At 42.3% G+C, this 26,890-nt stretch overlaps 1 long non-coding RNA gene across 2 annotated transcripts; it reads right to left on the bottom strand.

Moving 5' to 3' along the window:
• Positions 1–1,559: 1,559 nt before the first annotated feature.
• On the bottom strand, positions 1,560–26,662 carry LOC147365573 (uncharacterized). 2 transcript variants are annotated; one of them, XR_015132282.1, is made up of 4 exons: positions 26,158–26,662; positions 18,912–19,059; positions 11,946–13,260; positions 1,560–8,733 (listed from the first exon to the last, which is right to left on the bottom strand). It is a non-coding gene; the product is annotated as an uncharacterized LOC147365573 (long non-coding RNA). The 2 variants fall into 2 exon arrangements; XR_015132281.1 differs by having other exon boundaries at positions 1,560–13,260.
• Positions 26,663–26,890: the final 228 nt, after the last annotated feature.

The following is a 26,890-nucleotide window of genomic DNA, read 5'->3' as shown; positions in this document are numbered from 1 at the left end:
CACTAGGCACAGCCTTTTCCCTAAAGGAACTGATAACATGGCTGGAGATGTAAGACGTGGGTCTAAAAAATGGAAATTACAGTTGCCATATAGGACCTCTAAAATCCAAAATGAGTGGTTTAAAAAATGAGTCTTGGGAGCTCAAAGGCAAAGCAGCTGGAGGGCTGAGAGGGACAGGGAAGCCCAGAAACTTTGGGTAAGAAACTCACAGGCTACACTTTCTGCTAATTTCATCCTCATCACAACCACACGAGACAAAATTTTGCGACTGCCTGCATGCTCAGTCGCTCAGTTGTGTCTGACTCTTTGCAACCCCATGGATTATAGCCTGCCAGGCTTCTCTGTCCATGGGGTTCTCCAGGCAAGACTACTGGAGTGGGTTTTCATCCCCTCCTACAGGGGATCTTTCTGACCCAGGGATCGAACCTGAATGTCTCCCTTCTATTTCTCAGATGGGGAAATCGAAGCTTGGAGTTAAGTAATTTGCCTAAGTCACACAGCTGTTGTCCAGGCTCTCTGACACTAGAACCTAGGTCTTAACTGTGATCCCAGATGAGGATCTTGGGCATGAAGGTGACTGGGAAAAGGTTACCGTTCAGGGAGAAAGATCAGTTTAGCCAGTGGAGTTTGCAGTGAAACACAGCAGAGTCAGTGATTGGCTTTGCTAGCTCAACACCGGATGGCAAGGGTGACCCTGTGAGAGTCACAGCACCAAGAAGGGAACCCTGAGGTGGCCACACCACTAATTCAAACAGGCAACACACCACTAAATCAAACCCTCCAGGACACACAGCAGAGAGCAGCCTGGAATTCTGGGAGAGAATCTGGGCGGGGCAAGGCAGCATCTCAGTAGACACTGGAGCACCCACCAGGGTACCAGGAGGGTGACCCCCACAAAGACCGGGGAGGGAGGGTGGGGACTTGGAGTTACCCACCCCCAGGATAGGGTCAGCACCGTGAGGACAGAGTCAGAGTCGGTGACAGACACCAGTAGCACTTGACATCCAGGGGTATGGCGTTCCCTTTTTAGCATAAAGTTAACAAAAGATACACCAAACCACCACAAGGTGGGGAAGGGCGCCGAATTCACCATCTGAATAATCAAGTAGGAAGGAAATTGGACTCTAGATGTAAGACCCACAGACAGAGCTGAGTAGCAGCAAAATGAACTTGATGGCAAGTTGTACCCTTTCCTGACAAGGGCTCTAATGACTTCTGTCGAAGAGAATTGAGCAGCGTCGAAGATGGGATCAAGCCCACAGGTGAGCATCAGGGACCACAGACAGGTATGGTTGATTAAGGCTCCTAAAGGTGGGAGACAAGCAGCACCGATAGTCATTTGGACCTATTTTTAGCAAATATTTGACGAGTGCCTACTATGCACCAAGCACTGCTCCTAGGGATGGACAGACAGACTTTGCCCCCTTGGCGTTCACGTTCCAAGGGGTGTCATCATATCATTAAAATGCAGCAGAAGAGGGTTCTGGGAAAAGGGGAACCGGTTTCCAGAAAGGCAGAGGCAGAAAGCATCATGGGTTGTTCAAAAGAGAAAAGATTCATTTGGTTTTGGCAGGACGTTTATGGAAGGAATCTAGGGAATTCCATCATAGGCTGAACCCAGAGTTACCAAAGTACCAGACATTTGGGCCCGAAAAGCCTGTGGCCCACATGCAGAGGAGACCACCCTATGCAGGGAGGTGAAGTGTGGGGAAGCAGGAGGCATACGAGTCCCAGGGCGGACGAGCCCCATGGCAGTCACTGTGACAGAAACCCTCTGAATCGTGTCCACCAAGCCTCAAGGGGCTTAAAGAAATGCAAATGGCCCAGGATCCAGTCAGCAAAGCTCTCTCGCCTGCATCTCTGACCTTGAACACGCCCCAGAGTGTTCCAGGTTGAGGCTGAAGCTCTCAAAGGCCTCTTCCAATTCTGAAATCCTTTAATGCCTCAGAGGGTCGTCACCTGGGTACCAGAAATGAGACTTCAGTGACGTCAGAGGGGTGGGGCGTGGGGTCGGGGGGCAGTAGGTGAGCAGGCAGCAGGATCCAGGCTCTGTCCTGCTTCTGAAGTCCGCTGTGGCCTTGAACTCGTCACGTCACTCTCCGTGGTCCTCATCCCAGAGGTCACCAAGCCACCCCTCAGCTCTCACGTTCACGGAGCCTAGAATCTCAGTTTGCTCCGACCATGAAAAACGACAAACACAAAGACTGCTTACTTAAAAAAAAAAAATACCAGCTCTCAGTGAAAACATCTTAAAACAAACAGTGTTAATTGCCTGCTCCTTTGCACCTCATCTTTGCACTGAGGCTTGTAATTTTGCAGAGTCCACGACAGGAGGTACGGGTTTCAGTGTTCCTGTAGCATTTAAGTACATGCCTTTTCAAGTACAATGAGAAGGAGTTAAGTCCAGGAAGAAGACAAAAGTCAACAAATTATTAAATTTATTTCACACAAATTAAACTCATTGCACCGTGTACATGGAATTCTAACGCAACCAGCACTCCCAGGTGGTTTCCCACGCGGCTCAGCAAGCTTTAGAATCATAATGAATGTGCCTGTGCTAACAATGCCATCAACCATTCCCGAACCAAAGGCCGTCAAAGCTTTCCTTTTCCTTTATTCTAGGTAGAAAAAAAAAATTCTCGGGGAAAGTTGTAATCAGAGGAAAAAGTGACAGAAGGTTGGCTAATTTGCCTCCCTAAGGCCTCTTGCAAGTCCTGTGGTCTGACTGCTTTATTATCCCAGTTTTTCTAATCACAGCTAAAACCATGGTGAAAATTCAAGCTAAATCTTGCAGCTATAAAGATATATTTTGCTTATTTCAGAAAAAAAGGACCCAAGTGTACAAACAAGTTTAGAAAATCTGCACATTGGTGGCCAGCATTTCTTAGCCTGGTGCTAAAACTGCTGCCCACCACCGCTGGAGAGCAGAGGTGATCGTGGCCAGCTGGTGCAGGCGCTGCCTCTGTGCCGGGGACTGTGCTGATGGACTTACACCTCTCATCGCAGCCTCTAGCAACCAAGTCTGGGTGGCAGTAGAAGTGTTACCCTTTCCAAACCCACTTCTGCCTCCAGGTTTTGCTATTTCAGTAAATGACACCATCCCTCCAGGGCTTTCCTGGTGGCTCAGTGATAAAGAACATACCTGCCAAGCAGGAGATGCAGGTTTAATCCCTGAGTCAGGAAAATCCCCTAGAGAAGGAAACGGCAACCCACTCTAGTATTCTCGCCTGGAGAATTCCATGGACAGAGAAGCCTGGCGGGCTATAGTCCATGGGGTCAGAGAGTTGGACAAGACTGAATGACTCAATAACCATCCCTCCTCCTGCTCTCTCGCCTTGAGACCACTGGTATTCTTTCCAGGTGACCAGATCTCGAAAGAGATCCAGGTCCTCTTGGATGACGTCAGTCATCACGTGTGTTTTCAAACCCCTTCCCTGCTAATGCTGTTCCCACCTTCTCCTCTGACCTCTCCTCCTTACCAGAATCCTGCTGCGTGAGAGCTTAGCCCAAGGCCTCCTCTTCCCAGCTCATGTTCTCTCTCTTCTCCACCCTTGCCCCCCCAAACACACACCTGTGTGTGTGCCAGCCCTGCCCCCAAGGAGTCTCCACCAAAACCTACCCACCTCCCACCTCCCAGCCAACACTGACTTGCTTGTGCAGTTGGCATGTTTAACCATGTTCACTGTGGGCTCTCTCTTCATTGGTATAAATCTCTTTCCAAACGAAGTGAAATTCCTAGAGTACGACCATATCCCTGAATCGCATGGCTCAGCAGTCTAAATAGGCAACTCAGGAAAACCAAATACACCATGTACATGGGACATAACAGACCCTGCAGTATGAAAGCTTACACAGTGTTTATGAGGGGCCAGGCGCTCTTTCCTTCAGGGTTTTTAAAACCAGTTTTTTAATTGAAGTATAGTTAATTTACAGTGTTATGTTAGTTTAGGTGTACAGCAAAGTGCTTCCATGATACACACATATACACATATATATTCTTTTTCAGATTCTTTTCCCTTTGCAGATTATTACAAAACATTGAGTAGAGTCCCCTGTGCTGTATGGTAGGTCCTTGTTGGTCATCTATTTTATATGCAGTAGTGTGAATCTGTTAATCCCAAATTCTCCATTTATCCTGCCCCTGCCTTCCCCTTCAGTAACTGTAAGTTTGTTTTCTGTGCCTGTGGGTCTATTTCTGTTGTGTAAATAACATTTGTTCAATTTTTTAGATTCCACATATAATCGATACCATATGATGTTTTGCTTTCTCTGACTTACTTCACTTAGTATGATTATCTCTAGGTCAATTCATATTGATGCAAATGGCATGATTTCATTCTTTTTTATAGCTGAGTAGTATTGGGTTGGCCAAAATATTCATTTGGGGTTTTTTTGTAACATCTTATACCCTGTATAAACTTTCTTGGCCAACCAGTATTTATTGTATATATGTTCCACACCTTCTTTATCCATTCCTCTATTGAAGGACATTTAGGTTGATTCCATGTCTTGGCTACTATAGTGTTGCAATGAATGTTGGAGTGTGTGTATCTTTTCAAATTATGGTTTTTTCCAGATATATGCCCAGGAATGGGATTGCTGAGTCATATGGTAGCTCTTATTTTAGTTTAGACACTCCTCTAAGCACTGTAGATAGATTAACAACAACCATAAGAAACAGTGAATATTATATATCCACATTTCACTGCTGAGGAAACTAAAGCCCAGAGAGCTCAGGTGACTTTCCCAAGGTCACAAAGCTAGTGGGTAGTGGGCTCAGGATTTGAACCAGGCCATCTTATTCCAACATACGTGCTCTTAAGAAACCAAAGAAAGAGTATTTGAACTGTCTACCTCCAAACACATCAATATATTTTTTGTTCCCTTTAATTACATTTTCAACTTGATAAAATAAGAAAACCCTTAGTTGACCGGTATTCTGGCCTGGAGAACTCCAGGGACTATATAGTCCATGGTGTCGCAAAGAGTCGGACAGGACGGAGTGACTTTCACTTTCTCTCACTTTAGTTGACCAGATAATCAGAAACACACCAGGATTCTCTTATTTCCTTGTCAGCAAAATGCTAGCTTTTCATGAGTAAAAGGAGCATTAGTGTTGGGTTTATCCTGATGTATTTGGGCACTTCTCCATTTTACTAATTTGCTTTTATGTGGTCTGTACCCAGGGACCAGACTGAGGATGCAGAAACCTTAGAGAAAGCAGACGCTTGCTTGGGGCCTGTCAGAACTTGACTACTTTTTGAAATTTCACCACCATAGCTTCATCCTTTAGAGTAAGTTTCCAATGTCTTGTCAAAAATAAAATTCCCCTGGAAAAAGCAGTGCCTCACCTGCTGCAGAAGTCATTTCAATAAAGAGCTAACATTTCTTCCCAAGTAGTGGGGATAGGTGAGGGGGGTATTAGCACCTAGTGTGTGCAGAAAGGCAGCCTGGGATGGGAAGGCATATGTGTTTCAGAATGCCTGGATTCAATTTTGAACCTTGGTGCCACATCTGAGGAGCTGCAGGTGGCCAATGAGGTCCTCAGGAGTCAGTGTCTGCTGCACAAGGAGATGTTCAAATGAACATTACCGGACATCTCCAGGTTACAGGATGCATCCCACTCAGATATGTGTATGTGCTGAGTCTGCTCTGAATCCCAACACCAAGAACATCGTGGGAACGCCAAGGAGTAAATAAATCAACAGTCTTCACTTAGAGCTGTGAGGATCTCCTCTTCCAGAGCTCCGGAACTTTACACTCACCACCTTTCTGGTAGTTACCCAGATAGCTCATCTTCATTTAAAACCCAAATCACCACAGTCCTCCCAACACCAGATTCTTCTCCCTACATCCTTATCAATATCCTTGGCTTCACAGTATTGACATCTCTGACATGTTCAAAGTCTGTGGTTTGAAATTATCAGCATCTCCTTTGCTTCTCTGTCTGAGCAGTCCAAACCCTATTAATTCTTTTCCTGGATTTTCTCATGTCTCTCGTCTCCTATCCATCTTATCTGCCAACACCCAGAATCACTCTTTTTTCCTCTCAGTGGCACATACTGGCTTTCCCTCTCCCAGACAAGTCAGCCACATTTAACTTAGCGACACAATGCCTAAAGACCATCATCGGCTTTCTCAAAAGTCCTTTGGCAGCTCACCAGTGCGCGTAATGTTTGATTCTGGTCCATAGCCTCAGGTGCAGACAGGGCCTGCATCAGCCTGCGTCCAATCAGCAGACAGAAAACATACCGATCAATTGAGCTGGTAAAATGTAATATAAAGAGCTGTTAGTAAGCAAAAGACCATTAACTACTGAAAGGCATAAGCTTTAAAATGTGCAAAGGTAGCAACTTCAGGAAGTGGCTAAAGCCCTTAGGACTGAAGGAAAGTGAACTTGGAAAGCTAGAGGGAAAGGCTTCTAATAATGGACATCATTGCATCTACTATTTCATCCTGTAGAATGTAAATCTCTTTCCCAGCTTGGTCCATTATGGAGAATATTGTGTTTTGTTTGGTTGCTAAGTTGTGCCTGATTTTCTTTTGCAACCCCATGGACTGTAGTCTGCCAGGCTCCACTGTCCATGGGACTTCCAAGGCAAGAATACTGGAGTGGGTTGCCATTTCCTTCTCCAGCGAATCTTCCTGACCCAGGGATCAAACCCATGTCTCCTGCACTACAAGTGGATTCTTTACCACTGAGCCACTGGGGAAGCCCTATGGGGAATATAATTCTAAGTAATTATATGTACAATATAGTATGTAAAAATTACTTATAATATTATGACAACTATTTATGTCAATATTATGTTTATTTATTTATTTACAGTTAAAATACTTGTGTGTTCACACTGATACTCCTTATTCAAAATTCATATTAATGGAAGGTCTTCTCTCCTTCATCTAAGTCTCCTTCTGTCCACAGCAAGGATCCTGAGTTTTCTCTATGTCACACAAAAATTTCTCTGAATCACAATGCCAAAACTTCTATCAGGATAGTTACTAAAAAACTGTTTTAAATATTTTTCATATGCTGTTCCCATTCTCTCCTCATTTTTCAGAATTACACCATATCTCTAGTGTCAGAGCGTGGAACCATCACATACTCCACTTCAGTCCTAATCCCCTTCCTCCGTCCTTCGTGTAAACGTATCATCTCCAGTCTCCAGCTATCACCCCATTTGGCTGAAGCTCACTTTCCATATTAGTTCAGTTCAGTTCAGTTCATTTCAGTCGCTCAGTCATGTCTGACTCTTTGCGACCCCATGAATTGCAGCACGCCAGGCCTCCCTGTCCATCACCAGCGCCCAGAGTTCACCCGAACTCATGTGCATCGAGTCGGTGATGCCATCCAGCCATCTCATCCTCTGTTGTCCCCTTCTCCTCCTGCCCCCAATCCCTCCCGGCATCAGAGTCTTTTCCAATGAATCAACTCTTCGCATGAGGTGGCCAAAGTACTGGAGTTTCAGCTTCAGTATCAGTCCTTCCAAAGAACACCCAGGACTGATCTCCTTTAGAATGGACTGGTTGGATCTCCTTGCAGTCCAAGGGACCCCAATCAAAAGCTCCTGGAAATGGCTTCCCTCAAGGTCTCACATGTTCAAGCCAATTTGCTGCCATCATAATTAAAATTTGGTTTGAGTAAATATATGAAATCCTGGGCTCACTTCCACATCCTGAACATTTCCTTACACATCCTGAACGTTGCTCTGTCTTCCTCTGGTCTAAGGCATTGTTCTTGAAGAGCCTGAGGATGACCTACTCTTCTGTCCCTCATAAAGCTACTTCTTGGATATTTGTTCTGGGTCAGTTTCCCAGCTATGCAAAGTGCGCTTTCTGTACATAATTATAATAAAATATATGCTATGAAATATATATAATAAAATACATGCTATGAAAGTTTTCTTGAATTATGAAAGTATGATTAGGTACTTCTAATTTATTTTGATTTATTATTCATGGATTTCATATATATATATATATTTATATATATACATATGCGTTGGATTTTCCTTGCCTATTTCTGAATTTATCACACTCCTCTTAATACTTTCCATCTCTTGAGTTTGTTTTTTTTATTTTATTATTTATTTTTTTTTAACTTTACAATATTGTATTGGTTTTGCCATATATCAACATGAATCCACCACAGATATACATGTGTTCCCCATCCTGAACCTCCTCCCTCCTCTCTCCCTGGATTTATTCATTTCCTTTTTCCCTTTCAATTTTTTACTGTGGTAAACTACACATAACATAGAATTTCCCATCTTAAGCATTTTTAAGTGTGTGGCTCAGGGGCATTAAGCACTTCTCACTCCTGTGCAGTCATCATCACCATCCATCTCTAGAACTCTTTTCATCCTACAAAACTGAAACTCTATACCCATCAAACAACATCCTCAAGGCCCACTCTCCCCTCCCCCCCACTCAGTCCCCAGCATCCTCAGTGTTTAATCTTTCCATTTTTTCCTCCTTTGAAGTATCCTGTGACATCCCTTATAGTGTCAGTCACTCAGTCATGTCCAACTCTTTGTGACCCCATGGACTGTAGACCAACCGCCAGGCTCCTCTGTCCATAAGATTCTCCAGGCAAGAACACTAGAGTGGGTAGCCATTCTCTTCTCCAGGGGATCTTCCTGACCCAGGATTCGAACCCAAGTCTCCTGCATGGCAGGCAGATTCTTTACCATCTGAGCCACAGGGAAGCCCAACATCCCTTATAAATGGAATCTAAAAAGAAATGATACAAATGAACTTACTTACAAAACAGAAAGATACTCACAGACTTAGAAAACAAACTTATGGTTGCTGGGTGGCACAGTGTGGGGAGGGAAGGTTAGGGACTTTGGGAAGGTCATGTACACACTGCTATATTTAAAATGAATAACCAACAAGGACCTACTGTATAACACAGGGAACTCTTCTCAATGTTATGTGCCAGGCTGGATTCATGGAGAATGGATTCATGTCTGTGTATAGCTGGCTCCCTTCGCTGTTCACCTAAAACTACCTCAACAGTATTAATCAGCTATGCTGCTGCTGTTGCTAAGTCGCTTCAGTCGTGTCCGACTCCGTGTGACCACATAGACGGCAGCCCACCAGGCTCCACCATCCCTGGGATTCTCCAGGCAAGAATACTGGAGTGGGTTGCCATTTCCTTCTCCAATGCATGAAACTGAAAAGTGAAAGTGAAGTCACTCAGTCGTGCCCGACTTTTAGTGACCCCATGGACTGCAGCCCACCAGGCTTCTCCGTCCATGGGATTTTCCAGGCAACAGTACTGGAGTGGGGTGCCATTGCCTTCTCCAATTAATCAGCTATAGCCCAATACAAAATAATATTTAAAGTCTGGAAATTTTTTTCTCTCCTTTTCATCAGCTATTTATTGTAAAATATTACCTACTGTGCCTATTTACTCTTTGCCCTGGTAGCTCAGTGGTAAAGAATCTGCCTCCCCATGCAGGAGACACGGGTTTGATCCCTGGGTTGGGAAGATCCTCTGGAGGAGGAAATGGCAACCCACTCCAGTATTCTTGCCTGGGAAACCCCATGGACGGGGGGAGCCTGGCGGGCTACAGTCCATGGTATCGCCAAAGAGTCAATACAACTTAGTGACTAAACAACAACAAACTTCTAGTTAGTTTTAGTATCTGAAATGATTTTTTTTTCTCTTATGCCTAATTCTTTCTTAAGTTATACCACTTCATTACTGAGTTTTCTTCAATATTCATATCTTTTCCCTCATTTTGAAAGAACGTTATGGTTTTCATTTTTGTAAGAATATCTCATAAAATATCTGATGTCTTCATTATCTATAGAGATTCTACTTATTCTTTTTATCCTGCAATACATCTAAATACGATTTGAAAGCTGTCCTTTCCTGTGGCTTATAGAATAAGAGTTTAAGAATTAATTTATAGAATGAGATTTTCTAAACTTCTTAACAGGAGGCTTGGCTTAGAGTAGATTTCCCAATTGGACGTCTCTAGGCCACCCTCTTCTGGTTATTTTGTTATTCATCCCGCAGTGAGAACTCGTGCCTTCTGAGACGGCCTGGGTCTAGTCTCCATCACCACTCCTGGATGGATTCCATATTCCTTTGGTCTCTATCGTCCCTGACAAGTTCAGCCGAGATTCTCCCCTCAGCGGTTTATTCTCAGTGTGGACTGTCACCCAGCTTTGTTCTGGGAGACACTCTGTTTGGTTGCTTTGAGGATGAAGGCAGCTCAGACCTTTCAAGTCCCTTCAGTCTCACCACGGACACTCTGGAACCATCAACATCCCCAGTTTGCTGCTGTTCTCAAGCCAGTTGCTCCATTTTCCAGGAAACTCCTTGCTTGTTATTTGGAAGCCAGCAGGTTGTCAGACACCCCACTGCTTCTCTCTGCTCCGCTTGGGCAGATGCCGTTCCCAGGAGGTCCTGTCGCTGTTGGCGATTTGTCACAACTCACCCAGGATTTGGGATTTGTGTTATGAAGACTGTCTGCGCCCTGGCGTTTTTCTATCCTGGCTGTTCTACATGTTTTCTAGGGGAACCTGGGGAGCCAGCACGGTGTTCTTCACAGATCCTCGGGAGTACCTTTTAAACTTCCAAATCATATACCTTATACATGTATACATGCAGGCTAAGTCACTTTAGTCGTGTCTGATTCTTTGTGACCCCATGGGACTGTAGCCCATCAGACTCCGGTGTCCATGGGAGTCTCCAGACAAGAATACTGGAGGGGTTGCCATGCCCTCCTCCAGGGGATCCTCCTGACCCAGGGGTCGAACCCATGTCTCTTATGTCTCCTGCATCGACAGGCGGGTTCTTTATCACTAATGCCACCTGTGACAAAGGGAAGCCCACCTTATACATGGAAAGGCTTTAATAAATATTTGCCTAAATAAATTTAAAAGTCTGAAGTCTCATTTCCTTCACACTTTATAATGTTAGAACAATAAGTGGAAAAAGTACAGAGGAAGTGAGATTTCTCTTTGCTCTCAACCCTCCGGCCTCCTGAGAACTCCTCAAGCTATGCTTCTGACAGCCTTCCTTCACTTGTGGTTTTTCTTACTCTTCCTAAAGCCCCTTCTGTTCACCTATTTCTTCACTGTAGGATTCAAGTGGCTACATTTGTTAAGACTTTCTTCTCCCAAGGTTGCAAGTTAGATTTTTCTTTCTCAAACTGTCCTCATCAGGTTTGATGTCAAGTTTATAAAAACTAAACTCTTATGATGATTTGTCAAGTGTTCCTTTTTTCTCTATCTGCTGGAAAAGTTTGCATGAGTTTCAAATTACTCATTTTTTTTAGTGTTTCCTGAATACATTGTTGGAGAAGACTCTTGAGAGTCCCTTGGACTGCACGGAGATCCGACCAGTCCATCCTAAAGGAAATCAGTCCTAAAAATTCATTGCAAGGACTGATGCTGAAGCTGAAATGCCAATACTTTGGCCACCTGATGTGAAGAACTGACTCATTTGAAAAGACCCTGATGCTGGGGAAGATTGAAGGCAGGAGGAGAAGGGGACGACAGAGGATGATATGGTTGGAAGGCATCACCAACTCAATGGACATGAGTTTGAGTAAACTCTAGGAGTTGACGATGGACAGAGAGGCCTGGCGTGCCGCAGTCCATGGGGTCGCAAAGAATCAGACACGACTGAGCAACTTCACATCCTTCTGTCAAGTCTCAGAGGAAGACAGGTCCCCTTCTGGCTGAAGACAGCTCACCTTAAAGAATATTTATCCCACTCCCTCCTAAATTCTCTCCACCAGCACACCTTCCTCCCTTCACCCCCACAGACCCACCCCCAACCGTGAAACTCACCAGGGTCTCTGTTCAGAGAAAACAAACTTCTTCATCCACATTCAGCAGTGTCTCACCTGCCACTCACTTCCCAACTTCCTGACCCTCTCCCCCCACCAACCCACTAACCCCTGAAGCTAAGGTGCAGTTACCTCTTCCTGGCCACATACACTTGCTAGCTTTGGTCCTGCTGGACTTTCCAAGGCTCTGCACAGGCTCCATGGGGATCGTCCTATTCCCCAGCCTCTTCCTCACCCTTCCTCGAGGATTTGCTGATGTCCAGGTTCTCCCGTGCCCTCCTGCTCTGTACAGACCCTCCCTGACTGGTCCCATCCATTCTAGTTCTTACAACATGTAGATGACCTCCAGGCCTCTGATTCTGTCTCTGAGCCTCCCATGAATCTCTTTCCTGTAAACAGATGAGACGTGGAATAAAGTCCACTCCTAGAGACCATGGCGTGAGAGGTCCTCCTTGGACTGAGATATGGACCCTGCTGGTCCCTCCAGCCACAGGGCCGCATCTTTCTCCAGGGACCCCCAAAGCTCACGTGCTGCTTCTAGCCCCAGGCTTCTGTCCACGAGGGTCTTTTGTACCTGGGATGTTCTCATGCCCCTACCACATCCTTTTCTTTGAAAGACAAGCGTTCCTGCCTCCAGGGTTGCCCTAGGTACTTTCTCACATTTAGTATACTCTGTACATACATCTCTCAGAGAATTGTGTGTATTGTATTAAGTGAAGTGAAGTGAAAGTCGCTTAGTCGTGTCCGACTCTTTGCAACCCCATGGACTGTAGCCCACCAGGTTCCTCCATCCATGGGATTCTCCAGGCAAGAATACTGGAGTGGGTTTCTATTCCCTTCTCCAGGGGATCTTCCCAACCCAGGAATCGAACCCAGGCCTCCTGCATTGCAGGTGGGTCCTTTATCATCTGAGCCACCAGGGAAGTATTATTTTAAAATCATACTCTAATGAAGTTCCTGTCCTTCATCTGTGAGGTTTTTCGGGGCAGACGTTGGGTTCCGTTCATCCTGGTATCCCCAGCACCAAGTGCAGAGGCTGACATATAAAAAGTGCTCAGCAAACAAGTGTTGAACTGGGCTCTCCTCGCACTGTCTGTATCAGACTCTTAGAAACACTAGTGCCCCAAGATGTGGTTTCCGGCGGTTCTCCTACAGGAATGAAACCACTACAGTGAAAGTCTTTCCAGGTATTTCCACTCTTGAGTCCGTCTGTGTTCCAACTGTCCTTTGGAAGTTGTTTGCTTAGATCAAATCATGCTGTAAAAAGAAAGTTGAACCGTGATCAGGGATATCCAGAGCATGGCGTCTTTAGAAATAATGGACAACTCTGGTTACAGACTTGGTTTCTAGGGACGGGAAACTGGCGCTGTGTCATCCTGCTGCAGGAATGGACTTGTATGAGAACAGACTCGAGTGTTCAGTCTCTCCCCCTCTGCATGAAAGAGTCCTGCAAGAAAAGATAACCCGAGTTTATTAATGAAATGAAATTCTTCATAATACCTTGCAGCTACTTTCAAAATAAATAAAAAGCACTTCCAATGATAGATGAGATAAATTTTGTTCAAGCTGCCCTGGAGCTATTTCTTATATATTTTGGAGGATATAAGATTGATAAGTAATGGCTTATTGTATTTTCTTAAAAGGTATTAAAGACACATAGTTCTTTTCCATGATTTCATTCCTCATTTATACAATTTAAAATTACTGTTCTGAGAAGTGGTTTCACTTTCCCCATTGAGAAGTAAAAATGAGGACTTAAACCAGTAATAAAACCTTCATAATGTTCTTTAAATTTTAATTCCATCCCCACCAGGTTGCTGGTTGCTGTAGTTAGTAGATTTCACATTTGATATTAATATCCACGTTTCAAGAGATCTCTGGTTACTTGCCACAATTTCTTTATTCCTTTTAGCAACTTATTTAAATTCTGAAAATGCCAACATTATTAAAAGTATTTAAAATATTTTTTTGCTCTTTTCCTAGTACAATTTTACTGACTTGAAAGCACCATATAGTTAGTACATCTTCCACTTTTACTTCTTGGAATTGGAATATTTTATTTCCTAGGAAGCAAATGCCTTTGAAATATATACACTTTGGTAACGATTAGTAACAACTAACTTCAGGGCTTCCCAAGTGGTGCTAGTGGTAAAGAACCCGCCTGCCAGTGCAGGAGATACAAGAGATGTAGGTTCAATCCCTGGGTCAGGAAGATCCCCTGGAAAAGGGAATGGCAAGCCACTCCAGTATTCCTGCCTGGAGAATTCCATGGAGAGGGAGCCTGGTGGGCTATAGTCCATGGGGTCACAAATCGGACATGACTGAAGTGACTTAGCTTGCACAACTAACTTCAAAGGTTATTGGTAAGAAGGAATATATAATAATGTTTTCTTATTAAAGAAAAAAAGGTATTACAGTATAACTTCACAGTTTTTCATCATCAGATCAGATCAGATCAGTCGCTCAGTCATGTCTGACTCTTTGTGACCCCATGAAGTGCAGCATGCCAGGCCTCCCTGTACATCACCAACTCCCGGAGTTCACTGAGACTCATGTCCGTCGAGTCAGTGATGCCATCCAGCTATCTCATCATCTGTCATCCCCTTCTCCTCTTGCCCTCAATCCCTCCCAGCATCAGAGTCTTTTCCAGTGAATCAACTCTTCCCATGAGGTGGCCACAGTACTGGAGTTTCAGCTTTAGCATCATTCCTTCCAAAGAAATCCCAGGGCTGATCTCCTTCAGAATGGACTGGTTGGATCTCCTTGCAGTCCAAGGGACTCTCAAGAGTCTTCTCCAACACCACACTTCAAAAGCATCAATTCTTCGGCGCTCAGCCTCCTTCACAGTCCAACTCTCACATCCATGCATGACCACAGGAAAAACCATAGCCTTGACTAGATGAACCTTTGTTGGCAAAGTAATGTCTCTGCCTTTGAATATGCTATCTAGGTTGGTCATAACTTTTCTTCCAAGGAGTAAGCGTCTTTTAATTTCATGGCTGCAGTCACCATCTGTAGTGATTTTGGAGCCCAGAAAAATAAAGTCTGACACTGTTTCCACTGTTTCCCCATCTATTTCCCATGAAGTGATGGGACCGGATGCCATGATCTTCATTTTCTGAATGTTGAGATTTTTTTTTTTTTTAATTTTACTTAATTTTTAAGCTTTACATAATTGTATTAGTTTTGCCAAATATCAAAATGAATCCACCACAGGCATACATGTGTTCCCCATCCTGAACCCTTCTCCCTCCTCCCTCCCCATACCATCCCTCTGGGTCGTCCCAGTGCACTAGCCCCAAGCATCCAGTATCGTGCATCGAACCTGGACTGGCATCTCGTTTCATACATGATATTTTACATGTTTCAATGCCATTCTCTCAAATCTTCCCACCCTCTCCCTCTCCCACAGAGTCCATAAGACTGTTCTATACATCACTGTCTCTTTTGCTGTCTCATACACAGGGTTATTGTTACTATCTTTCTAAATTCCATATATATGCGTTAGTATACTGTATTGGTGTTTTTCCTTCTGGCTTACTTCACTCTGTATAATAGGCTCCAGTTTCATCCACCTCATTAGAACTGATCCAAATGTATTCTTTTTAATGGCTGAGTAATACTCCATTGTGTATATGTACCACAGCTGTAATCAAAAATCTTCCAGCAAACAAAAGCCCAGGTCCAGACGGCTTCACAGCTGAATTCTACCAAAAATTTAGAGAAGAGCTAACACCTATCCTGCTCAAACTCTTCCAGAAAATTGCAGAGGAAGGTAAACTTCCAAACTCATTCTATGAGGCCACCATCACCCTAATACCAAAACCTGACAAAGATCCCACAAAAAAAGAAAACTACAGGCCAATATCACTGATGAACATAGATGCAGAAATCCTTAACAAAATTCTAGCAATCCGAATCCAACAACACATTAAAAAGATCATACACCATGACCAAGTGGGCTTTATCCCAGGGATGCAAGGATTCTTCAATATCCACAAATCAATCAATGTAATACACCACATTAACAAATTGAAAAATAAAAACCATATGATTATCTCAATAGATGCAGAGAAAGCCTTTGACAAAATTCAACACCCATGTATGATAAAAACTCTCCAGAAAGCAGGAATAGAAGGAACATACCTCAACATAATAAAAGCTATATATGAATGTTGAGCTTTAAGCCAACTTTTTCACTCTCCACTTTCACTTTCATCAAGAGGCTTTTTAGTTCCTCTTCACTTTCTGCCATAAGGGTGGTGTCATCTGCATATCTGATGTTGTTGATATTTCTCCTGGCAATCTTGATTCCAGCTTGTGTTTCTTCCAGTCCAGTGTTTCTCATGATGTACTCTGCATAGAAGTTAAATAAACAGGGTGAAAATATACAGCCTTGATGTACTCCTTTTCCTATTTGGAACCAGTCTGTTGTTCCATGTCCAGTTCTAACTCTTGCTTCCTGACCTGCATACAGGTTTCTCAAGAGGCAGGTCAGGTGGTCTGGTATTCCCATCTCTTTCAGAATTTTCCACAGTTTATTGTGATCCACACAGTCAAAGGCTTTGGCATAGTCAATAAAGCAGAAATAGATGTTTTTCTGGAACTCTCTTGCTTTTTCCATGATCCAGCGGATGTTGGCAATTTGATCTCTGGTTCCTCTGCCTTTTCTAAAACCAGCTTGAACATCAGGAAGTTCACGGTTCACATATTGCTGAAGCCTGGCTTGGAGAATTTTGAGCATTACTTTACTAGTGTGTGAGACGAGTGCAATTGTGTGGTAGTTTGAGCATTCTTTGGCATTACCTTTCTTTGGGATTGGAATGAAAACTGACCTTTTCCAGTCCTGTGACCACTGCTGAGTTTTCCACATTTGCTGGCATATTGAGTGCAGCACTTTCACAGCATCATCTTTCAGGATTTGGAATAGCTCAACTGGAATTCTATCACCTCCACTAGTTTTGTTCATAGTGATGCTTTCTAAGGCCCACTTGACTTCACTTTCCAGGATGTCTGGCTCTAGGTGAGTGATCACACCATCGTGATTATCTGGGGCGTGAAGATCTTTTTTGTACAGTTCTTCTGTGTATTCTTGCCATCTCTTCTTAATATCTTCTGCTTCTGTTAGGTCCATACAATTTCTGTCCTTTATTGAGCCCATCTTTGCATGAAATGTTCCTTTGGTATCTCTGATTTTCTTGAAGAGATCCCTAGTCATTGATCGCTAAAGAAGGCTTTCTTATCTCTTCTTGCTATTCTTTGGAACTCTGCATTCAAATGCTTATATCTTTCCTTTTCTCCTTTTCACAGCTATTTGTAAGGCCTCCCCAGACAGCCATTTTGCTTTTTTGCATTTCTTTTCCTTGGCAATGGTCTTGATCCCTGTCTCCTATACAATGTCACGAACCTCATTCCATAGTTCATCAGGCACTCTATCTATCAGATCTAGGCCCTTAAATCTATTTCTCACTTCCACTGTATAATCATAAGGGATTTGATTTAGGTCATACCTGAATGGTCTAGTGGTTTTCCCTACTTTCTTCAGTTTAAGTCTGAATTTGGCAATAAGGAGTTCATGGTCTGAGCCACAGTCAGCTCCTGGTCTTGTTTTTGCTGACTGTATAGAGCTTCTCCATCTTTGGCTGCAAAGAATATAATCAATCTGATTTCAGTGTTGATCATCTGGTGATGTCCATGTATAGAGTCTTCTCTTGTGCTGTTGGAAGAGGGTGTTTGTTATGATCAGTGCATTTTCTTGGCAAAACTCTATTAGCCTTTGCCCTGCTTCATTCCGTATTCCAAGGCCAAATTTTCCTGTTACTCCAGGTGTTTCTTGACTTCCTACTTTTGCCTTCCAGTCCCCTATAATGAAAAGGACATCTTTTTTGGGTGTTAGTTCTAAAAGGTCTTGTAGGTCTTCATAGAACTGTTCAACTTCAGCTTCTTCAGGATTACTGATTGGGGCATAGACTTGGATTACTGTGATATTGAATGGTTTGCCTTGGAAATGAACAGAGATCATTCTGTTGTTTTTGAGATTGCATCCAAGTACTGCATTTCGGACTCTTTTGTTGACCATGATGGCTACTCCATTTCTTCTGAGGGATTCCTGCCCGCAGTAGTAGATATAATGGTCATCTGAGTTTAATTCACCCATTCCAGTCCATTTGAGTTCACTGATTCCTAGAATGTCGACATTCACTCTTGCCATCTCTTGTTTGACCACTTCCAATTTGCCTTGATTCATGGACCTGACATTCCAGGTTCCTATGCAATATTGCTCTTTATAGCATCAGACCTTGCTTCATCATAACTACATTAAATATGAAAGCCAGAGAAGCTGCACAATCTACAGCTAGTTTTTTCAATCAAGAATAATAAAACCTGTTCAGAATCCATCCTTCTCCCCTAAGAACGTGTCCTTTTCTAGCAGATGTTTCAAAGCATATCAACATGCAGAGATCTATAGCCATTATTTATAATTTCTTAAAATGAAACCAGACTCTTTCCATACTAAGCATGTTTAAATAAGAGCCCGTCAGTGAAATTCAGGGACTGTTATCATCCAAAATTGTCAGCCAAAAAATATTTGTGTGCATTCTCCTGAAGAGAGGCCCAGAAACTTATATCAGAATTTCACTGTGATAAATAAAAGGCCAAATCCCACTGAAATAAAGCCTGCATATGGGTATTGCTCTTTCCATCCCTTCTCTCTTTCCTTCCAGCATCTTCTAAACTCATTGAAAATTCATTGAACTAGAAACTGCAAAACCCAGACTTGTAGTTTCAAACTTTGTTATTTACTCTGAATCATGTGGCTTTGGGCAAGTAGTATGTCTCTGAGATTTAGTTTTCTTATCCTAAAACATGAGTAGGAATGCTCTAAGTTTCCTCCAAATTGGGGAAGGCATGGCCTGAGTTGTCCAAAGCCAAGATTCTCCTTCCCTGAATGGAGACAGACATCAATAAATGAAAATAACAATCTGAATATAAAGAAAGAAATGATTTTCAGAGTTAAGACATTTTTTTTAATTCACTCATCAACTCTGTACTGAAGATGTCAAACAAGGAAAGAAGAATGGGATTGTAATTACTCACCAAGGAGGAGAGACGCATCCTGGTTGCCAGGCAGCGCTGGCTCAGACTGACCGCAGTGGGAGACGGTTCCTGGGTGGGGTCCTTCTGTCGGCATCCTTACTGACATTCTTTGAAGGGGCATTTGGCTACAGTTGGTTAGACTTAATTTCTATTATAAACAATAGTAAAGCAGCTGTTACCAACCCATAGTGTCACTGTCTGTGTTCTGAATTACTCCACTTTATAGCCTCTGTTTATTGTGCTTCTCAGTCATGGCCTCTAGTTCATCTCATATGGTACACATCACAGCTGCGGACCTTTCGACACTTAAGAATCACTCTCAGATAAAATAAGGTAGGCATGAAGACCTCCCCCGCCAAGGGTTTAGTTTATATGACCTTGCACAGAACACAGTACTTTCTACCAAAGTAGTATTTTTCTCTCATTTGTATCTTTCTCTATCTCTCATTCCTTCTGTCAATAAAAGACAACACAACACAATTAATTTAATGATAGTCATTATATAGTAGACTTTACTATCTGCCAACCGTTGCACTCAACTCTAATGAATGTATTTACTACCTTAATGAATGAATAAAATATAAGTTTACTTAATGCTCATTATAAGCCTATGAAGTAGGAACAACTGATAACTCACTTTAAAAATGAGGAGACTGAGGCACAGAGAGAGTGTCACCCTTGACCTAAATATTAAATGATGGAGCCAAAACTTAAGCTCTAATATCGGCATCTGAGTCTCAGCTATCAAACAAAATGTGATGGTACAGTAAGGATAGAATGCTGACATTCATACAATGGTCAACAAGTATTTCTTGAAGTAATAGAAATGGCTAGATTCTGTTCTCTGGTATTGGAAATTCACAGGTAAGTAAGATGCCGTCCCTGCTGTCAAGAAGCTCCCAGTCTAATGCAATGCTGTCCAGTGTGGCAGCCAAAAATTACCATGCAGCTATTTAAACTTAAATCTAAATAATTTTAATAAGCAATTTAAAGTATTTATTTAAAGTTCATTTGTGGCATTTGTATATATCATCTAAATTTAAATAGTTTAAATTAAATAAATCTAAAACCCATTTCTAAGTCATACTTGCCATATTTGAGAGCTTAACAGCCACATGTGACCAGTGGCTACCAGGTTGGACAGCACAGATTAGAACATTCTGCCACCCCAAAAAGTTCTACTGGAAAGTGCTTACTATGCTTGGGTGGAAGTCAAGAGCACAGTAAGGATATTTTAAGGAACATTGAATAGCCTTGTATAAGTGCTCTGCATGGTGGCAGGTGTCTCAGGAGCAAAGTAAAGGGCCCTGACTCAGGCCACAGGTCCAGAAATGCCTTCCACCATAGGTGACATCCAAGCCAAGACCCAGAAGGTTAAGTGAGAATTAGGCAGGCAAAGAGGCTTCCCTGGTGGCTCAGATGGTAAAGAATCTGCCTGTAATGTGGAAGACCCTTGTTCGATCCCCGATTCAGTAAGATCCCCTGGAGAACGAAATGGCTACCCATTCCAGTGTTCTTGCTTGGAGAAGTCCATAGACCGAGGAGCCTAGTGGGCTACAGTCCTGGGGTCGCAAAGAGACAGACACGACTGAGCAACTAACCACACAGGAAGACAAGGAGAGAAAATGGGGTGTTTGAGCAGAAGAAAGGTGCTGTTTAGCTATATTCTAGCCCGAGTCTTCCAGATCAAACACTTGGCACTGAAGTTCCATCCTCAAAGAACCTGGAGCCGAAATACAAAGCCAAAATGCATGGGAGCTCAGGTACAAATGGGCTGATGCTTTATGCTTTGTACGGCTGAGATGCTGGGCCATGTTACACAGTGCAGGGCCTCCTGGGGCTTCTATCCTGTTACCCCATTAATTAGAGATTTTCAGCTCTAATTTTGAATTGCATCAATGTGAAATAGTCCAGGCTGTGACTCAGTCCTTTCAGGGTAGGTTCTCTTCATTTTGCTGTAGTCTATTTCTTAAAATGGAGAAATGTCAGAAAAGAATGACAGTCGTTAGGCTTTTGAAGGTTTCTTTGCCCACCAACCTGAATTCCTAACAGCCTGATGGAGTATCACTGCATCACTCATTTGTATCCCTCATTATTTTCATAGGAAAGAATAGTTCAGCACTGCACTTTGCCAAGAAAGACTATATTGAATACTGAAATGATAATCTTGTAACCTTTCCTCCACATTTCAAGGGCATAACTTTGACACATTCATTTATATGGTATAATCATAGATATTAACAAGGATTTAACTATATACACAAAAATCTATTCTCCAAGGAACTGACTGAGAAGAATATTATCCATTAATTCACTGGTGAAGGATTATATGAATTCACAAAGGAATTAGAGTTGAATGACTTATGAGATTAAGTTGAAGAATATACAAATTTTCACATCTAGGTCATCAGCTTTCATTTTTCTGAGTTGAATAAGACTAAGAGGATTTTTGACAGAAAATAAACTTTGGCATATGAGTATGTCTTAGTTTAAATAGGCCCCATTTTTTCTTTAACTTTTCTTTACCTGGAAAACCTCATGGCAGTGGTTTTGCTTTGGTCTACTTTTTAATTAGGTCCCTATGATTTTCCTTCTTGTATAAAAAGACAACGGAATGGCAGAGGGAAGGCAGGAACCAGGTCTGGGATCAAACACTTAAACTTTATTATAATCTCATGAATTTTTTTCATAAATAGCCTCAGTGTGTGCATCTCTAGCTTTTTCAACCTGCTGTTATGTGAACCTCAGTCACAAAGCTCATTAACCACCTTTAACAGCACCTCCCATTGCAAAGCTCTTACAGGACACAGCACAGCTGCCTATTTATTATTACTCTGGATCCACAGAGGAGGCTTATATGTAGATGTAGCAGCATCACCACCATCGTAGGGAGGGGATACCAAGTCTCAGATGGGCTAACAAGGAAAGCAACTCACTCCCAGCGGCAAAGAGAAGCCTCACTTGGTGTCAAGGGAAGCCATGTGGGGGATCCAGACTCCCCCTTCCACCTGTCATTAACAAGGAAACACCCTCCCTTTCCCTGCTTAAACAGAAGATTTAACTGAGATCCAGATTCATGCCTTCTCCGTATGATAATAAAATGTCCAAATTTCAATTAAACATGACTCAACATACCAAGAACCAGGAAGACCTTAAACTGAAAATGAAAATAAAATGATAGGAAAATGAAAATGAAAAATACAACTGAGACATAAACCTACAAATTGCAAATAAACCAAAAGAAATCTATGCCAAGGCACATCATAATTAAACCTCTAAAAGCTAAAGATAGAGAAAACATTTTGAAAGCCACCAGAGGAAACTCACACCCCACGTATAGGGGAAAAGCAATTAGAGCAAGAGCAGATTTTTCATCAGAAATCACAGAGACCAAAAGAAAGCATTATAGCATTTTTCAAGTGCTGAAAGGGGAATAGCTGCAACCCAGAATCTCACACACAACAAATATATCCTGCAATATCAAGACATTTTTAAATAAAAGAAATGAAGGGAAACTAAGAGAATTTTTCATGAGCAGACTTATCCTATAAGAAAAGCTAAAAAGAATTCTCTAGACAGATAGGAAATGATAAAAGAAGGAAGCTTGAAATATCAGGAAGGAAGAATACAGTAAACAAACAAAAATAAATAAAGCAACAAGCTTTCCGTTTCCTCTTAAATTTTTAAAATTATGTTTTGCAGTTGAAGCAAAATTTATAATACTGCTTAGTTTGGGTCTAAATGTATGTACAGAAAATATGTAAGACAATTTTATTATAAATAAGGAAGGGCCAAGGGAGGTAAAGGGAAGTTAGATTTCTACATTTCACTTGAACTAGCAAAATGATGACACCAATAGACTATGACATCTCTATATATAAATTGTAATACCAAGAGCATCCATAGAATGGCTATACAAGGATATACACCAAAAAACACTGTCAGTAGTCATTTCAGTCACTCAGTCATGTCCGACTCTTTGCAACCCCATGAATCGCAGCACGCCAGGCCTCCCCATCCATCACCAGCTCCCGGAGTTCACTCAGACTCACATCCATCGAGTCGATGATGCCATCCAGCCATCTCATCCTCTGTCCTCCCCTTCTCCTCCTGCCCCCAGTCCCTCCCAGCATCAGAGTCTTTTCCAATGAGTCAACTCTTTGCATGAGGTGGCCAAAGTATTGGAGTTTCAGCTTTAGCATCATTCCCTCCAAAGAACGCCCAGGACTGATCTCCTTTAGAATGGACTGGTTGGATCTCCTTGCAGTCCAAGGGACTCTCAAGAGTCTTCTCCAACACCACAGTTCAAAAGCATAAATTCTTTGGCACTCAGCTTTCTTCACAGTCCAACTTTCACATCCATACATGACCACTGGAAAAACTATAGCCTTGACTAGACAGACCTTTGTTGGCAAAGTAATGTCTCTGCATTTTAATATGCTATCTAGGTTGGTCATAACTTTCCTTCCAAGGAGTAAGCGTCTTTTAATTTCATGGCTGCAATCACCATCTGCAGTGATTTTGGAGCCCAAAAAAATAAAGTCCGACACTGTAGCTAAATCAAAATGGAATCCTAAATTGTGTTCAAGTACTATCCACAGAAAGCAGGGGAAAATAAAGCAGAGAAATTAAAGAGAGAGAAAACAGAATAATAAAATGATAAATCCTAACATATCAAAATTACATTAAATATAAATTGTCTAATTATGTCTATGAAAAGACCAAAATTGGCAATGTGGATTTGAAAACATGGCTCAGCAATGTGCTATCTACATGAAACTTACTTCAAATATAATACAGGCAGATTGGAGTTTTAAAAATGAGAAGATATACATCATACAAGCGTTAATCAAGGAAAGCATAAGTCACTGTATTACTATCAGGTAAAACAGACATCAGAGCAAAGAAATTTATGAGAGACTGAGGGAGCATGATATAAAAGAGCTAAATTCACCAAGAAGATTTAAAAATTTCAAACATGTATGTACCAAATAAAAAGAAAATATATGAAGCAAAAAAAATACTGGAGAAGACTCTAGAGAGTCCCTTGGACTGTAAGGAGAACCAACCAGTCCATTCTAAAGGAGATCAGTCCTGGGTGTTCTTTGGAAGGACTGATGCTAAGCTGAAACTCCAATACTTTGGCCACCTCATGTGAAGAGTTGACTCATTGGAAAAGACCTGATGCTGGGAGGGATTGGGAGCAGCAGGAGAAGGGGACGACAGAGGATGAGATGGCTGGATGGCATCACTGACTCTATGGACATGAGTTTGAGTGAACTCCGGGAGTTGGTGATGGATAGGGAGGCCTGGCGTGCCACGATTCATGGGGTCGCAAAGAGTTGGACACGACTGAGCGACTGAACTGAACTGAACTGAATTATATTAGGAGACTTTAATACTCACTCTCAACAACTGATAGAACAATTAGAAAACCAGCAAGGATACAGCACTCACCAGCCTCACCACAATCTAATCAACATTTATAAAACACTCCACCCAACAACAGCAGAATATACACTATTTTCAAGTGCCCACAGAACATACGTCATTATAGACCATATCTCAAGCCATAAAAATATCCCAACAAATTTAAAATAATTGAAATCAAACAGAGTGTGTTCTCTACCCCCACTTTGATTTCATTCTAGAAATCAAAAATAGAAAGATAATAAGAAAATTTTCAAACACTTGGAAACTAACCAACATATTTTTAAATAACTCATGAGTAAAAGAGGAAGTCTCAAAAGAAGATTTTAATCTATTGAATGAAAATGAAAATATAATATATCAAAATTTGTGGGACATATCTAAAATGGTGCTGAAAAGAAAATGTACAGCACTAAGTGAAACTGTTATAAAAAACAAAAGTCTCAAATTAATCCTATTTCAAGAACCCGGGAAAAAAATGAAAGAAAAATAAACCCAAAGCAAGCAGAAGGAAATAATAAAGATAAAATCAGAAATCACTACATTGAAAACAGAAAATCAATGGATAAAGAAAACATCCAAAAGAGCTTGATAAAACTATGGCTAAACTGATACAAAAAGGAAAGAAAGAAGACATAACTTGTGTTCATACCAAACCTTGTCTACAAATGTTTCTAAGTGGATTTATTCGTGATAGTCAAAACCTGGAGTCAGTCCAAGTGTCTTTCCATGGGTGGATCATGGTGCATCCGTATCATGTAATAGCAATGAAAAGGAATGAACTCCTGATACATACAACATGTGTTCTCGGGCTCAGTCATGTCCAGCTCTTTGGGACCCCGTGGACTGTTGCCCACCGTGGTCCTTTGTCCATGGAATTTGCCAGGCAAGATTACTGAAGTGGGTTGCCATTCCCTTCTCCAGGGGATCTACCCAACCCAGGGTCTGAACCTGAATCTCTTGCATCTCCTGCATTGGCAGGCATATTCTTTACCACTACACCACCTGGAAGCCCAATACACACAACAAGCTGAATTCCCAGAGGGTTATTGTGAATTCCCAGAGGGTTACAGAGTGGAAAAAGCCGGCCCCAAAGTTTTCATAGCATATGATTCCATTATATAACATTCCATCTGAAACTGATAAAGTTGAAGAAGTGGAGAAGTGAGTCAAGGAGGTGATGAGGTGGGGAGGAAGCAGCGGAGAAGCAAGCCTCGTGGTGGTGGAGATGTTCCATGTCTCTATCCTGTTGTGATTTTCTGCCGGAGTTTTTCAAGATGTTACCAGTGAAGGAAACTGAGCTCTTTCTACTGTTTATTATAATGGCTTGCGAATCTTCCATTAAAAAAAAAAAAATCAATTTAAATAAATAAATAGAATAAAGAAGAGACTATAAAAATGAAGAATATTTTAAAAGGAAAAGGAACATTTAGAAATTATGCAAAATTTCCAGGTGAAAACAAAGAATTTAACACAAGCATCCACTTTGGCTTCTTCTTTAACTACCAATATTCCTCCCTGAAAGAGTGAGAGGTGGAAATTGCTGCTCCAGCTGCAAACACTTGATGTAACAAAAGTAAAAGCCCCAGCAACGATCCCGGAAACTCAGTTCTCCATGAAGTGTGTCCTCCAGACTCTTCCAAAAGTAGCTTATTGGGTTCACTGGCAACGTGTGGCATTTACTAAATCTCTCACAGACATAAGCCCCAAAGAGCAATTTCTGGAAATCCCCACCCCTCACCGCCCCATGCTAGGGAGTGTTGGAAGGCATCCACAGGGTCCCACACCCGCGAAGCCATCAGCAATGGTAGTTTACCAGGAAAACAGGCTCAAAGGGCAGCAGCAGAACCTTATTTCCAAGTTGGCCTCATGTCATCCTCCCTCTGTCTATGGTCCAAGGGGCCACACAGCCAGGCAGAGACAGGAACAGGGGGTCCAAGGGCAGGAAACAGCGTTCCCCCAAAGCCTGGCCACTTTCATTCTGTAAGGTCTCTCCCTTCACAGAGAGAGCAATCACTCACTCTCACAGTGAAACGCCTTCATCTCCATCCACGCCTTCGTCTCCATCCACGCCTTCGTCTCCACCCACGCCTTCTCAAATCAAGTCTGTAGGGCTTTCTAAATCAGAGCTCACCAAATCTCCTGTCCTTAGTGTAGTCCCAGAGACACTGTGGACAACGTCTGTCAGACCTTGGAGCCCACATCCACTCTTTTCTCTGGTGCCAGACTACAGGAAGGAGTTTGAGCTCACATGCAACAAGATGAAATAGAAAACGAGACATCCCTGATGGTGAAATGGTTAAGATTCTGCCCTTGCACTGTAGAGGATGCAAGTTTGATCCCTGGTTGGGGGACTAGGATCCCACATGCTGCACTGCACACCCCAAAAAAAATTTTTTAATAGAACCTAAATGAAAGTAAAAGAAGTGTAAACAGTATTGTCAAGTTGACCCCACAATGTAAAAGGGTACAGACTGGGTTACTTGAACATCTCGGTTACGCTCACATTTTCCCCTGACGGCGCTTGACATGAACTTCAATATCTTTTG

This window comes from Bos grunniens, chromosome 9, assembly GCF_055505025.1.
Source record: "Bos grunniens cultivar Pamir isolate PY7600 chromosome 9, Bosgru_T2T1.0, whole genome shotgun sequence".
In the NCBI taxonomy this organism is placed as follows: domain Eukaryota; kingdom Metazoa; phylum Chordata; class Mammalia; order Artiodactyla; family Bovidae; genus Bos; species Bos grunniens.
The sequence above is the reverse complement of the archived record's forward strand: the minus strand, read 5'-3'. Positions and strand labels throughout refer to the sequence as shown.